Source organism: Mustela putorius, unplaced genomic scaffold (assembly GCF_011764305.1).
Source record: "Mustela putorius furo isolate JIRA1106 unplaced genomic scaffold, ASM1176430v1.1 tig00003834_pilon_pilon_pilon, whole genome shotgun sequence".
NCBI classification, from domain to species: Eukaryota; Metazoa; Chordata; class Mammalia; order Carnivora; family Mustelidae; genus Mustela; species Mustela putorius.
The window spans coordinates 46,541,592-46,557,693 of NW_025421987.1; the positions used below are offsets into that span (position 1 = coordinate 46,541,592).

Here is a 16,102-nt window from a genome sequence, read left to right on the forward strand (position 1 = left end):
TATGCTCTTAATCATTATTCTTAAAGTCAGGGAAATGCAAATTAAAGCAAAAGTGATGTGATGAGCACGAGGTATTGTAGATAAGCATTGAATCACTAAATTGTACACGTGAAACCAATATTACACTATATGTTAATTTAAATAAAAACTAAACAAAAAATAATTTATATATATATAAATATATTTATATATATAAATATATATATAAATATATTTATATATATATATAATATACTCTGCTGCTTTTCAAAAAAAGTGAAAATATCCAGTGATGACAAAGATGTGGGAGAATGTTTAGTCTTGAATATCAATTATTGGAGTATGACTTGCTTCAACTTATTTGAAAATGATTTGAAAATATCTATTAAAATTTAAAATAAAAATTGAAATGATAATTTCACCTTAGACAATTTATTTTATAGAAATAAAAGTATGAAAAGATAAAGAATATTTATTCCAATATGCTCTAACGGCAAAACAAACAAACAAACAAACACCTGGAAAAAACTTTGTCCATCAGAATGGAATGATTGAACAACATATGATGGGCCATACCAAGAATGAGTTAGATCACTCTTACCCAAGCTTCTACCAATCTTATGCCATTAAAACATTTTATTTGAATTTGCTCCAGGAAGGAAACAGAATTACTAGGATACATATTTACATTATATATACACATTAATAAGAAACATATATACATAAATTAATAGGATACACAGAGGGAGAGAGAATATTTATTAAGGGGAATTGGCTTCCATGACTGTGGAGGCTGTGTAGTCACCTGCTCTGTCACCTGCAAGCTGTAGACCCAGGAGAGCCTGTGGTGTGGTCCTGAGAATCAGGAGAAACCATGGTGTCTCAGTCTCATGGTAGGAGAATGCCAGTGACCCAGCTTATCGGTCAGGCAGAGTGAGGCCAGATGCCCCCGCCTCCACCTCTTTGTTCTATCTAAGCCCTCAGCAGATTGTATGAGGCTCACCCACACTGGGGACGACCATCAGCTTTACTCAGTCTACAGACTCAAATGCTGGTCTCATCCAGAAATGGTCTCACAGGTATACCCAGAAATAACATTTAGCCAAACACCTGGGTATCCCATGAGCCATTCAAGTTGGCACATAAAATCAGTTAGTCCATCCATGTATATTTGTCATGAGATGAAGTTTCATATCACCACAATCAACAGAAAACCAGTATTACTTGTTATGCCTAGAAAGTACCTGTAAGAATAAATACAAAGACAATAAAAGGATGTTATTCATTCATAGTTAAATAAAGTGGCCTACTAAGGATTCTAATCCTGAGCCTGGCTCTATGAAAGAGTGAAATATCAAGTGTCAGAGAGATATTAAAGACACATGCCCCATGATTCAGTGTTATTTAATGTCCTTCATAGACCATATTAGCTCCTTGGGGCCCACAGTACTGATCATTCCAAACTTTTGTAAACACATAAGACATTCTTTTTTGGATCTGAAGAGATAATCACAATTTATTAAATTTAAAAAGCAAGTAATGTGTGTTAGTCCAACTTTTGTATAATAAGCAAAGTCAAAAGAAACCTTGTCGGTTGATTGTTGCTTGTCTTGGTGTGCACATGGAGAAGTGGATGAACATCTTAAGTTTAACTAACCATAGGAAATAGTAAGTCAAAAATGATCTAAATTTGGGTTTTAATATAGTCCCGCCTAATAAACCACCAAGGCTGTTAACATTGATTATGAGAAGGAGTGATGGAAAGTCTTGTAAGGCTTTTATTATATTGCTTTCAATTATGAGCATGTATTACATTTGACTTTTTCACAATTCTAATAAAAGTATTCTAAAAGAAATAAAAAGAGAGCACATAGCTCAAGCCAAAAGCTATGAATAAGCTACAAGCCCTTGGTTATGTGTCAGTTACATCTCAATAAAGCTTGGGGAGAGGAGGAAGTCTGCAGGTCCTTGGGTAGATCACACACCCTTTTTCTAATCCACCTGAGCACTATTGACATTTGGAGCTGGATAATTAAGGTGTTTAAATAGCTCATAAGAGCTTAGCAGTAACCACCCTCCAGGTGGTCTGTCCATTCGGATGAGGATGGAACCCTTAAGTCCCAGGGATAAAGTTCTGTCAGCAGAGAAGGACTTGGAGGCATTGAGGCTGCTTCCTTAGTTCTGAGGGGTTGTCTTGCCTACTGTAGGATGTTTGGCAGCATCCCTGGCTCTTACCTACTGATGATAGCAGCATGCCCCACCAGTCAAATGATAGCCAGAAATGTCCACAGAAGTTGACAAGGGTTGCGTGGGGGCAGAATTTCCCCTGGTTGAGAACCAGGGGAAATTGCTGCTCTAGCTTTCAATTTCTCAATTTCTCATTAGCAATGGGACACACCTTGAACCAAGTGTTCTCTAAGTTCAATCGAAGCTCTGACATTGTCTGATTTCATCAGCTTTCAATCTACCAATGTTTCCCAGAAGCTGTTTTCCTCCAAAGCCACTAGAGGGGACACTCTGCAACACTAAGGACAAAACAAAGCGCTCGGGGAAGTTTGTTTCCTCTCCTTGTGGATTTTGTTGTCTTGGATTCAGAGCGCCTGGCCTTTAATAAATAGTCTTTGATGTTGAGAATGATAGCCCTTATCCACGAGGCACGTAGAGCTGTTTGTCTTGTACTTTGCGCCATAAAAGTCAGTGGTTTTAGATACGGTGGAAGAGAGCAGTGTTCTTTGCTTTTTAAACATTCTTTATAAGACCGTCAGGTGAATATTACTACTAAAAAAAGTTATGTGTCTTTGTGAGGAGAGCCCATGAGACAACCCGGCTAGGAGGGGATGATTTAGTTCTCTCCCTGGTCCTGCAACTTCCAGGCTGTGTGATGTTGTCCAGGTCACTTAACCTTTCTGATAATATGTAGCAGTTAAGCTGAGGGGTTAAGGTCACGCATGGAGTTAAATGGTAAAGCAAGGGTTTGGATCTGACCTGTGAACTTCATGGGATAGCTGTGAGAATCAAAGGAGATGGTGTGTGTGGAAGAGTATTAAAAAATAGAAAACCCTGTACAAGTTCAGGGTGTGGATTTGCGGGTATCAGAAGAGTACGAGGAGGTGATGACTAAGAGAGCAGGGGCGACAGTGCATGGGGGAATGGGGTAGGGCTAGCTCCACAGAGGTAACAGAAATAAACCTCCACCAAGTGTTATCAATTATAGAAAAAGACCCCAATGCCCCCAAATCCTTCATTACTGGTGGAACTTCATCCTTGGTACTTGATGCCTATCAAAATGGACAGGCCACTTGGAGGGGTGTTCCTTTATGCTCTTATGAGTTCCTTAAACCGCTTAACAAAAGTGAAAGATCCACTCCAACACTGTTTTTTTTTTTAACTTTTTTTTTTTTTTAAACTCTGAACCACAGTAACAAATAGGTTTCACAGAGAGACCCAGCTCACAAGCATAAAACTGAAACAAAAGTCTTGTACTTGAATTGTTCTGTTCTGTTTTATTTTGTCACTTGAAACTAATGCTACTTCTGGGCGCCTGGGTGTCTCAGTGGGTTAAAGCCTCTGCCTTCGGCTCAGGTCATGATCCCAGGGTCCTGGGATCGAGCCCCACATCGGGCTCTCTGCTCCATGGGGAGCCTGCTTCCCCCTCTCTCTCTGCCTGCCTCTCTGCCTACTTGTGATCTCTGTCTGTCAAATAAATAAATAAAATCTTAAAAAAAAAAAAAAAGAAACTAATGCTACTTCTGACCCAGTAATGGCGGGTACTGACCTGCTGTTTTAAAAACACTTTTCTAAAGGTTTTTATGGGATGATAGTGTCCTGGTGCTGGCCTGAGGAAACAGGAGACATGACCTTCAAACATTACGCAGGGAGCCGCAACGATAAATTTTTTAGTTTTCTAGGGGCTGATTATTTGAGGAGTGATTGGGGAAGAGGAAAGAAAAGCAATAATCCCAAATTCATTTAAATGAGTGAGGATGGACCACTGAGCAGTATTCTCAGAGGTCATAATCTAAACCCCACTCCATTAACATAAAGTATAGATGGGCATAATGTAGCCACCACCAAAAACAAAAACCCAGGGGCTCCTAGGTGGTTTAATTGGTTAAGCTTCTTCCTTTGGCTCAGGTCCTGATCCTGCGGTCCTGGGGTTGAGCCCCATGTGGGACTCCCTACTCAGCGGGAAATCTCCTTCTCCCTCTGCTCCTCCCCCCAACTGTGTTCTCTTTCGCTCGCACTCTCTCAAATAAATAAAATCTTTTTTAAAATTAAAAATAAAAGCCCAGTGTTTATTGAGCCCTTATATATCAGACATTGCACTAAACATTTCATGTGAGTGGTGGTGAAGTCTGAGAACTCCCTGGTTTTCTTTTCTTTCCTCACACTAAAAAGAATTCTGACTCTGCCTGTCCAGTTTCTCCCCCTCACTTATCAGAAGAACAGGACAGAAGTAGAAGAATTAGATTGGTTAGAGTGAGAGAAAAAACTTTCTAGGGAGCTTGGGACAAAGAAGGAGAGGTGAAATCCGTGGGGCATAAGGGGTTTGGACAGAACAGGAGAAAGGATGTTAAGAAAGATTGCAGGGAGCTCTGTATGGAGCTTGAGAAATGCAAGTATAGAAGATGAGTTAATTTGAAATTACTTTTTGGTGACTGGACTGGGTTTCTTAGATTGTAATATCACCCCGAGAAGGGCTCATGTGGGTCATAGTCTCAGTAGGGTTACATAAGCATTATCGTATTTAATCTGCATAACAAATTCAGCAGGTGGTATTATTATTAACTTTTTTTTTCAGATTAAAAAAAAAAAAGGAGGCTGATACAGACTAAGTAACCTTCAAATCATAGGCTAATAAAGAATGGAACCAGGATGGGGCGCCTGGGTGGCTCAGTGGGTTAAGTCTCTGCCTTCAGCTCTGGTCATGATCTCCCGGTCTTGGGATCTTGGGATAGAGCCCTGCCTTGTGATCTCTCTCTCTCTCTGTCAAATAAATAAATAAAATCTTTAAAAAAAAAAAAAAAGAATGAAGTCAGGACTGATACTTAGGTCTTTCAACATCCAAAGTACAAGCTCTTAACAAGTCCATGAGTAAAGATTATTTCCAATATAAGTAATATTGATTAAGAATAAAATAGGATAACATTTAACAAAAGGAATGTAAAATGATAAAACATTGTTGAAAGAAATTAAAGATCTAAATTTATGGAAAGGTTTCCCCAGTTCACTGATCAGACTTAATATTGTTAAAAGACTTAATATTGTTAAAAAAGGGAATACTCCCCTAACTGGTCTAGAGGTAGAATTCAATCTCTGTTAAAATCCCAGCTAGAATTTTTTTGCAGAAATTGAGAAGAGAATCTTAGAAATCAGATAGAAATGCAAGGCATCCAGGGACACATGGATGGGTAAGGTCATGATCCCAGGGTCCTGAGATAAAAACCAGCTGGGAGCTCCTGCTCAGTGGGGAAACTGCTTCTCTCTATCCTTCTATCCCCTGGCTCCTGATTTCTCTCTCACTTCTCTCTACCCCAAATAAATAAAATCTTTAAAATTAAAAAAAAAAAAAAGGAATGCAAGGGATTTAGAATGTCCAAAACAATCTTGAAAAAGCACAAGGTCAAAGCTGTAGTAATCAAAACATTGTGGTGCTGGCGTAAGAATAGACATCTAGATCTACAGAATAGAATTAAGAGTCCAGAAATAAACAAATATTTATAGTCAGTTGATTTTTGACAAAGGGGCCAAGACAATTCAATGGGGAGAAGAACGGACTATTTTTTTAAATAAGTTTTTGATTTTAGAATAGTTTTAGATGTCCAGAGTTCTTGTGAGAGTAGTCTTTTCAACAAATGGTTCTGGATATCCTCATGCAAAGAATGACTGTGGATCCCTACCTTACACCACAAAAATGAACTTAAAGTGGATCATAGTGGATCATAGACCTAAATGTAAGAACTAAAACTATAAATCTATTAGAGAAGACTAAGGAACAAATCTTTATGACCTTGGGTTAGACAATAGTTTCTCAGATATGATATGCACAGCACAGTGATGTAAGAGAAGACTGATAAACTGGACTTCATCAACATCAAAAACCTTTCTCCTTCAAAGAATATCAAAAAGGCAATAATATTTGTAAAACATATATCTGATAAAGGATTTATATGCAGAATGTATACTCAACAATAAAAAGACAAATAATCCAATTTAAAAATGGACAAAGGATTTGAACAAACAGTTCTCCCAAGAAGACATACAAATGACCAGTACGTTCATGGAATCATGCTCAACATCATTAGTCACTACAGAGAGGCAAATCCAAAGCAAGATGAGATACCACATGCAGCCACTCGTATAGCTAGATTCAAAAAGATAGTCAAGTAGAGTGTTGTAAACATGTGGAGAAGCCACACGTCCCTAGTGGGAATATAAAATGGTGCTCTTTGGAAAACAGTTTGACGGCTCCTCAAAATGGTAGAGAGAGCTTGCTTCGGCAGCACATACACTAAAATGTTAAACCTAGAGTCACCTTATGACACAACCCAACAGTTCCATTTCTTGGTAGCTACCGAAGAGACACAAAAACATGTCCACACAAACACATGTACTTGAATGTTCATGGCAGTATAGCTCATCACAGTCAAAAATGGCAAGTGGATAAACAAAATGTTTACATCCACACGATGGAATAGTATTTGGGCATAAAAAGGAATTAAGTACAGGGGCGGCTGGCTGCCTCAGTTGGTGGAGCACGTGACTCTTGATCTCCAGATTGTGGGCTCGAGCCCCATGCTGGGCATAGAGCTTACTAAAAAAAAATTAAAAATAATAAAATAAAATAAATGAACTTAAAAAAAGGGATGAAGTACGGATAGATTCTACAACATGGATAAACTTTGAAAATATTATGTTAAGTCAGAGAAGCCAGATACAAAGGCCACATATCATGTGATCCCATTTATATGAAATGGCCAGAAGATACAAATTTGTGGAGACAGATTAATGTTTGCCTAGCACCGGGGGGAGGGGCAGTGCACAAATGAGGAGTGACTACTAATGGACACATAGTTTCTTTTTGGGGTAAAAGAAAGCTTCTAAAATTCTATTATAAGTCACACATTTCTATAAATATACTGAAATCCATTGCCTTGTACTCTTAAAGTGGGTTAACCTTAGAGTATGTAAATTATATTTTATTAAGTGAATGAGATAAGAGAAACTGGAGGCAGCAAGTATAGACCAGTCATTCAAGGAGTTCCTAGAATGTGTAAAGGTTTAAATTATTGATTTTTTTTTTTTTTAGTACGAGTCTATAACCTCATTTGTTGTAATGAAGAATTCTCTAGATGGGATAGAGGTTAGGGGGTATGACTATATTTACTTCTCTGTGTCCCCTAGTAGATTTTAACCCAATTATGATTTTATCTTATTAGAAGCAACCTCAGAACATACACTGCAGGGCACCTGGTGGCTCAGTCATTGAGTGTCTGCCTTTGGCTTGGGTCATGATCCCGGGGTCATGGAATCAAGTCTCTCATCCGGCTCCCAGCTCACCAGGAAGCCTCCTTCTCCTTCTCCCACTCCCCCTGCTTGTATTCCCTCTCTTGCTGTCTGTCTCTCTCTTTGTCAAATAAATTTAAAAAATGAAAAATGTAAAAAAAATACCCACAATACAGTCTTTGCATCTCACTTAAGCTTACTCATCATTTCTCCTTTCCTTTCCTTTTCTCTTCACATTATCCTGGTCCCACAGGTAGGCTGAAAAAATAATCAGCCTCTCTTCATCTTATTAGAGAAATAACTACCTGTGTACATGAAGCAAGCAAGGCCACCAAGCCTTTGGGGAAGCAGAGTGGGGAGGTGCCCAGAGGCATTTTCTACAAAAAGACAATGAAAGAATAAACAAGACTTCTGCCAAAAATGCCTGGAACTTAAAGCGCTTTCCTCAGCTCAAGGTCAGGCTGTGTGTAGACATTGACAGTGACCCTGATCAGTTGTTGCTGCTCCTTTAATTAAAAGCATGTGGCTTTCTCTCTTCTGAAATTCACCTTTGCTCCTTCCACCTGCCTGGGGAGTTAGACCCCTACAGCACAAGTGTAATTCCTCAGAGTGGCAACTGGCAGAGCTCCCAGGAACAAGGTAACTACACTATGTCCCCAGCTATCAGAGGCACTGATCTCCTGAGCCCAGAAGAGGGGTCTCATGACCACAGCGGAAGGACAACTGTGGAGTGGCATTAGTGAGGAGGCCAGCGACGATTCCCTCCCCACTTCCGCAAGGGGCTGGAAATTCCTGGCATTTGTCTTCCTCTTGGAATGAGACATTTATTCAAGGAGAATCATGGAAAAGTACAAACCACGAAATCATAAACCCCAGAAGAAGTTACCTCCAAGGTCATCTTTATCCCAGGCCCAGATACCCCCAGAAGGAGATGTTCTTTTTCCAGCCGTCCTCATCTTGGCTTGAACACAGCCACTGACAAGCCTCTCACTCTGCCCTGGAAAGGCAGCGATGCCTGATAGGGCAGTGCTAAGGGCAGTGACTCCCACCAGCAGGTCCGGCGTTCTTCCTGTCACCTCCAGCTCCTCCTAGCCCTTGAAACACACCATTGTTCTAGCTCCTTCTCTAACTCTTGGGGTCTTTGAGAGCTATCTTGTCTTTCTTTCCTGTAGTCTCTTCTTGCCTGTCCCAGACTTGGACCTTTAGCTTCACTGACTGCCCCCCCTTATGCCCATAAGTCCAGGGGGGCCAAGTCTGGGCCTTGTGCCCTCTGAGGTACTCTGTCCGCTGTTCCCTCACAGCCTGCATCCACCACACACTACCAGACCCCTCTTGCTTTGTCTTCCCATCCCAGCTTTTCATTCCCACTTGGACCTGACCATGAACGTGCTCTTCTGACCCCTCTGGGTGTCCTCCCAAGGCTCAGACCTTGTGTTGACCCATCAAAAGGACATGAGGCCCACTACTCTAGACAGATTATCCCTAATTGTTCTATTCCTTCCTTGTGCAATTGGTTTCAAGCCCCATCGTTACCATTATCTTTGCTCATCTGAACCAGGCTGCCCTTGGTCATTATTCACACATTCACCCCAGCCACTGACCATGGTGGTTCAGAACACAGGATCCGATATCAAACAATCCCGGCTCTGCCACTAACCAGATGTGAAACTTAAGAGAAACGTTTTCATCTCTCTGAGCGTCCATTTTCTTATCTATAGAATTGAAAACAATAATAGTACCTAACCTCATAACTTTGTCATGATCATAATGATAAATGAAATAATCTTTGCAAAGCACTTAGCACAGAGGCTCAAACATTCACTGCAAGTGTTCAGTATATGTTTTCTACTATTTTATTTTAAAATTATCATCTAAATGTATCGAAATTCATTCATTCATCACGTATTTACTGAGCCCCATCCTGGCCCAAAGATATAAATACCCTTCTTAAAGAGTGGTGCCCTCTTAAATCCAGGAGGTACAGACTTACGCAGGTACCCAGAGAGCAAGAAGCTGAGGCCCAGGGCCATTACACAAAGGCACTGACCACTGGGCATTGCCCTGGGAATGTGGCGAGAGCACCTTCTGCCTTTCCACATGACTTTTTATACCACCTCTCCTCCTTGGTTAAGGCAGCACCACAAAGAAAAAGGGGGATTCCAGAGGGAGAGGTGAGAAATCCCCAGAGAAACACTCTCTTCTGCTTCTCTCTTTGACAGAGAGTGACCAGGCCTCTGCTATGCAGAAGGGTGATGTCCCTTGGGGCGGCCTTGCTGAATCTGCCTGGGACTGTTCCGGAAGTAGGAAGGGCGGCTGGGGGTGGGGAGACAGCAGGAATGTTCTCCTGGCTTGCTGCTCCGTACAGGCGAGTGTGCTGAGAGGAGGGCCTCTGGACATCAAAGGTTCCTTTTGTCCCCTTCCGAGTGGCAGGGCAGCCAGGCCGCTGGCGATGACTCAGGCCTGGCCCTGACGTCACCCACGCCCGGCCACTGGCCTCCCTCTGCAGCCAGGAAACTGGCTGGGGAGTGGCACTCGCAGCTGCAGCAAATCTCAAAATAAGGAGGCAACTGCTTCTCTCCTCCTCCTCTCCATCTCCCCACAGCACACCTTTCTTTTCTTCTTCTTCTTCTTCTTCTTCTTTTTTTTTTTTTTTTAGCCTCATGGAGGGTTTTGCTTGTAGATCAACTTTCAAAATGTAGGAAGTCAGAATGGGTGACATCATCAGAAAAATATGTGGAGCTGATCTCAACAAGAAGTGAAGAACCCAGAGCAAGAAAGCGGTTATAACTCCTGAGCCCAGGGAGCTGGCAACGTCTGGGTTTCGGAGGAGCCAGCGTCTCTGAGTAAGTGAAGGCCCACCCCTGGCCCCCCTCACTCAGCGCCCTATTCTGTGGGGCGCCATCTTGTTTCCTGACACCTGTGGCTTGGCAGGCTCCAGCCCAGCGGGAGGGAATGGGGTGCATTTGGGAGACCTTCCAAAGACAGCACCAAAGGTATTTTATCTGATCTCTCTCTTCTCACAGGACGAGACAAGAGTTCATTTCCTCTCAAAATAATAATAATAATAATAAAATCTCTATGTGTGTGTGTTTGTGTGTGTGTGTGTGTGTGTGTGTGTGTACACATATGTATAGGCTGAAACCCTGGGGAAAATGGCCCAAGTCGTTCTTTCCCCAGTCAACCCTCTTGTTTTGTCTCCTCTTCCTCCTCCCGCCCTAGTACTCTGTTTTGGACTTCCAGAATGTTTGTTCAGAGTTCTGAACAGTTTGCTTCCTGGATCTTAAACCGGGTAATTAGACACGAAAAGAAACCCTGTTCTAGTCAAATATGTGCCCTATGCTGTCAAATAGTATTTTTGCACTTAACCTGGTAAAAGATGGTAGCCCTGGTAAGAAAACATCCGCAACCTGCCACCTTTCCAGAGCGTGTTTGTGGTTGCTCTGATTGTCATATGCACGCTCTTCCATTGTTTCATCACCGTGTTTATAGAGAGCTTACTTTAATTCCTTCTTGTGCCATTGCATCTGGAATGATATTAAAACACAAAGACGGATATAATGTACCTCTGATGTCTGTTTTAACATCACCTAAAAAATTTAAGTCTTCACATAGCCTATAATTTTACAAGCTCTGAGAGTCCCTAAGTAGGAAAGTTAAGTTCCTGAGAGAGAAGTTAAAATGTGTACCTAAGAACTGCAGAGCCCTTGGGGCGCCTGGGTGGCTCAGTGGGTTAAGCCACTGCCTTCGGCTCAGGTTATGATCTCGGGGTCCCGGGATCGAGTCCCGCATTGGGTTCTCTGCTCAGCGGGGAGCCTGCTTCCGCCTCTCTCTCCCTCTCTGCCTGCCTCTCCGCCTACTTGTGATCTCTATCTGTCAAATAAATAAATAAAATTAAAAAAAAAAAAAAAAAAGAACTGCAGAGCCCGTAGGTGAGAAATCATACCCAGTGTTCCTAGTTTCCAGTGTCATCCCCTGAGTCAGCGCCTCGTCTTGTAGAACTTACTTAGCGGAGTAGAATCATTCTTTACAAATTCTATTTTATAATGATTGGAGGGGGATGTAGTAAAGAAATCTTATTTTAAAGACAATAGGGAAGTTTGTCATTTACTGGAAAACAGTGGCAAATTCCATTGTAACCTAACAACACATTTAGAAAGTAACTATGTATTTGTTTTATAATTCTAATGTGTTTGTACATCTTACATTTATTTTTTGTTCTATTTTAATATATCAGGTTGTCTTGAAGTGAGACTCTGCTGAATTTCTGCTCTTCTGGCTTTAAGATCTGAATGCTGGGACCACTGATTTGGTGAGTGTCATTCGCTCCTAATGGCTGCTTAAATTTAAGTTTACCAATTCTATTCTCTTGGTTTACAGTAAAATTTAAGGAGGGGGAGAAGGCATGGTAACTTCTGCACACATGAAAAGCAGCAGTATCCAAAAGGACATGTAAGAATTAGGATAAGCTAATTGCCGTAATGGACTGAAAAATGTATTCAGGCTCAAACACAACAGAAGTTTATTTCTTGCTTATGTAACAGGGTGTAGTGGGTCAACTCTCACACATTCCTTCAGAGCTACAGATTGAGAGAGGTTCCACCTTCTGCAGCGTGTGGTTTTCAAGGTCACTGGGACTGCTCTACTCCCCAGTGGAAGAGAAGAAGTGTGTGAAAATTGCACATGGAAGATTATCACAGGCCATGCCTCGAAGGGATGTACAACACTTGTACTGACATCAGCTTGACTAAAACTCAGTCACATGATCATGTTTAACTGCAAAGCATTCTGGGAAATGTAGTCCCCAGGGAGGCAGGCACTTCCCAGTAATGGCTCTGGGGAGTTTCTGGGTATGAGGTAGTCCTCTCTGGCACAGCATGATAAAGAACTGAGAGATGCTCAAGGGTAAGAGGGCAGAATGAATCAATGAGAGAAGCAAAAATTTAATCAGATATTTAGTATTCCCTGACCATCTCTCTTCAGTAACATCTGGCTGTTTCGGTAAGGAGCAGTGAGTGAGATTTTTCAAGACCCTTCTGTTCTTTCCAACCCTGAACCTTTATATGAGCTCTACCATACTGCCAGTGGCTGGTATATGAAGAAGGACATTCTTTCCCTTGTTTTCCCCTCCAGGGTCCTCTTGGTCTAGGAACATTTTGGTTTTGTTTCCTGGTTTAGGGTCTAGTCATGCTAATTGGATGAATTCTGTCCCCCCAGCTTTGAGCTCTGGTAGCCTATTGGAAATCTCGTGGTTTCTTTAGCTCATGATTCTGTCTGCTCCTGGGAGCTTTCAGATGCTACCCTGCCTGATCTACTCCAGGTTTGGGATGCTTTTTAATCTTGTGAGTATGGGTGGTGTGGGGGAGGTGGAATCCCTGACTAAGATGGGATCTTCACACCAAGTTATTAGAGAAACATTTAAAAGTAGATTTAAAAGGCTCAGACTGGAGAGATTAGTGCAACCATAAGGCTTTGATACATAATTCTAGCTTTTTCTTCTTAAGAAAAGTTTCAAAACATACTGAAATAATGAGTAAGGCCATAACCCCTGTTTGGAGAACTCTGAACTAATTTTATACTTTATGTAGCCTTTTTGCCATTGTTGGTCTTAGCAGAGAATTCCCCTGCTGGTAAATACCAGAAACCATATGTTGGGTGCCTTATGATGCCCCTCAGACATCATAAAAACTTCCAGTAAAAATGGACTACATGTGCTTGCTTCAGCAGCATGTATATGAAAATGGACTACAGTCTTTGCCTAAGCTAGTTCTCTAGTCTTATTGTTGATATCTGGATAGACACTGGTTTTTGATTGAATTTTGCCCCTGGACTTGACATTTCTGGCACCCACACCCATACCCTGGAGAACACATGTTGCCCATTGTGTGGGAAGGCCAGCTATTGGCCAATATGACACAGCCTTTCAGGCTCTCCGGGATCCTGGTGCCTGGCCTAGTCTTTTGTTACTGCTGCCTTGCCTCTGCCCAGGGCCCTCCTGATGTGAGGGCCCTGGGCAGAGTAACCAGTAGAGGAAGCTAAAGAGAGGAGCAAGTTGAATGGGGGAATACAGAGCCTCTTAGCGTGCAGCCAGAGGAGTAGGTTGACAAGTGCTAGTTTTCAAAAGCTAGAGCCAAGTGGGGACAATCTGTTGCCCAATGTCCCAGTCTAACAGAGTCTGCCAGGAAGGACAAGGCCAAAGGCCATAGTTGAGGGGGAAAGGTGATGGGGTCCTTTCTCTTCAGAGACTTGGTAGTCACAGTTTGTTAATTTCAACTACCATGTGATAATGACTCCTCAAAGCACTAAGTATGCAGGAATTGACATATGAATATGTGTGTGGAGGCGGTAGGCTGGCATCAACCTCCTGATTTCTGATGACTAGCTACGTTGATAGCACAACAAGAAGGGATGTGGAATTGCCAAATCAGAATTTCAGTATGTCAGCCCGATTCCTCCACAGAGTTGGTACAGCATGCTGGGTGACCTCACAGACACACCAACAAGGCAGGGGTAACAAGTATACACTTTGTAAATATTTTGATCTTCAACATTTTCAATAAAGTGTCAAAGTAGACATATGGGGAAAATTTGACTTTTCTGGAGCTTCCTTAACTTTAAGCTTATATTTTATGATTTAAAAAATTTTTAATTCTGTATGTGAGGTATAGTTAAAATTTGGGGCACCATATTCTTTTAGGAGCTTAGGTCACCTAAAGAGCTTAGCCTGGACCTGTTATCTGTGACATGCAGACATGAACTGAGCCCAGCAGGCTGACGAAGGCAGTGCCTAGACCCGTTGGTTGTTTTTTATCCCAGGGATTTTATTCTTTTCATAGTACAGAAGTATAAGCCCCCTTCTTACTCTGGGTCAGCATTTATGAATGTTCTCTTACTCCCTTTAGAGGGTTTTGCAACAAGGCCACGTCATATTCATCAAAGCAAAGAATTCATGGTAATAGGGCCTTGTGATTTCTCTTGCTGAAATCCCCCGATTTCTTGTCAAGAACGAAGCTGGAAAACACCACACTTGAAGACTTCATGGTTTTGTTTTTAACTCAAGAAGCCTCTGCTTTTCATCAGAACTTGAAAGCTTCCTCCCGCCTCCAAAATGGTATTTTTAAAGGATGTAAAACTGAGATTCTGTCAGGATAAATAAAGTATTATATGTGAAATGGTTTGGGCAACTTAGAACAATGTATGGCAAGTCAAGGCGTTGATGAAAATAATTATAATTAGAGTCAGCATTGGTGTTTTAGCTTTTGATAGTGGTATTAATATTTTAAGTCTCATCATCATTAAATGTTTTGTCTCTCTCTCTCTCTTTTTTTTTTTTTAAGATTTTATTTATTTATTTGAGAGAGAAAGAGAACACAAGTGGAGGAGAGCAAAGCAGGGAGAGCACAGCAGGGGAGAGGGAGCCTGACTCCAGGGAACCTGACTTGGGGCTCAATCCCAGGACCCTGGGATCATGACCTGAGCTGAAGGCAGTCACTTACCCCACTGAACCACCCAGGCACCCCAATTTTTTTTTTTTTTTTTTTGTCTTTCTAAATTGACTTTCCTCTGAGGTCCTTAGTACCATTCCCTAACTAGCCACAGCATGTGGTATAAAATTTTCAAGGTCATCTGAAAGGTTTAACTGTAGGCCAGAAGTCTAACTGAGAGGATTCTAATTTTATTCTGAGAGAGGTTTGACCCTGAGGGGTGGGGGGAAATGGCAGTCACTGAAGTCTGTGAGAGAGGATGGGTTTGAGGCATCTCTCTGCCAAAAAACAAAAAAAACACCAAAAATCCAAAAGCAAAAACAGTGTTTCCTGGCATTCTAGGGGGCTCCCAGTGCATTGGCCAAAGGAGGCCTTGAAACCAGTCCACAGAAGCATTGTGCTCGGGTAGTGTCTCCCAAATGAGAGTGGAGTCCATTGCCTGCCCAAAAACCCCTAATCCTGAGGGCAGCCGTCTGCTTGGTGTTATGGGGCGGGGGATTACACACAGAGTCAACAAGCATGAGTTCAACCGAAGAGCAGGAAAGAAGGCGTGCTTTCAACTGTGAGCTCCCCTCTGTGTCCCAGATCCTATAGTCTGTTAGCTTTGGATGTAGTGGGAAGGTAGTATCTAGTGAAAAGACTTTCTCACTGACCCAGATTCCTTGGCATCAACTATACCAAGGTATTTCACAAAAGAGACTGTAGCTTAAAATTCACCCCAGGTACCAGACTGAGTCTGAACCATACTCCTTCTAAAATGCCACTCTTCCCTCCCTTTCACTCTACATGAGGCAAATTCCTTTTTTGTTTCTTTTAAAATATTTATCATTGTGTTTCAGATGTAAAGAGTCCTAAATACCTACTGTACAAGATCTGGAAAATACAGAAAAATATCAAGGAGAAAACAACAGTCTCCTATAATCCAACAACCAAGCAACAATTCTGTATTAACATTTTGATCCATTTATTTCCAATTTTTCATGTATATATATACATCCATATATGTATATATATACACATACACATGAATTATTTGACATTGTGTTTTTGTATTTTACATGCTTTTTCTCACCCTACTTACAATTATGTTGTAAACATTTTTCCAAGTCACTAAGTGGCCTATGAAAATTTGATTT

At 41.5% G+C, this 16,102-nt stretch overlaps 1 protein-coding gene across 5 annotated transcripts in view; it reads left to right on the forward strand.

Annotated features, from left to right (window-relative positions):
* Positions 1-9,842: 9,842 nt before the first annotated feature.
* Positions 9,843-16,102, forward strand: part of ZBTB38 (zinc finger and BTB domain containing 38) — a 77,976-nt gene continuing 71,716 nt past the window's right edge. For 4 of the 5 annotated variants that reach the window (XM_004754504.3, XM_013057283.2, XM_004754505.3 and 1 more), the window contains exons 1-2: positions 9,843-10,328; positions 11,720-11,794. The gene's annotated coding sequence lies outside the window, so the exon portion shown is untranslated. Of the gene's footprint in view, positions 10,329-10,413; positions 10,479-11,719; positions 11,795-16,102 lie in introns of those variants that run through there. The other variant, XM_045088448.1, reaches the window with a different exon arrangement.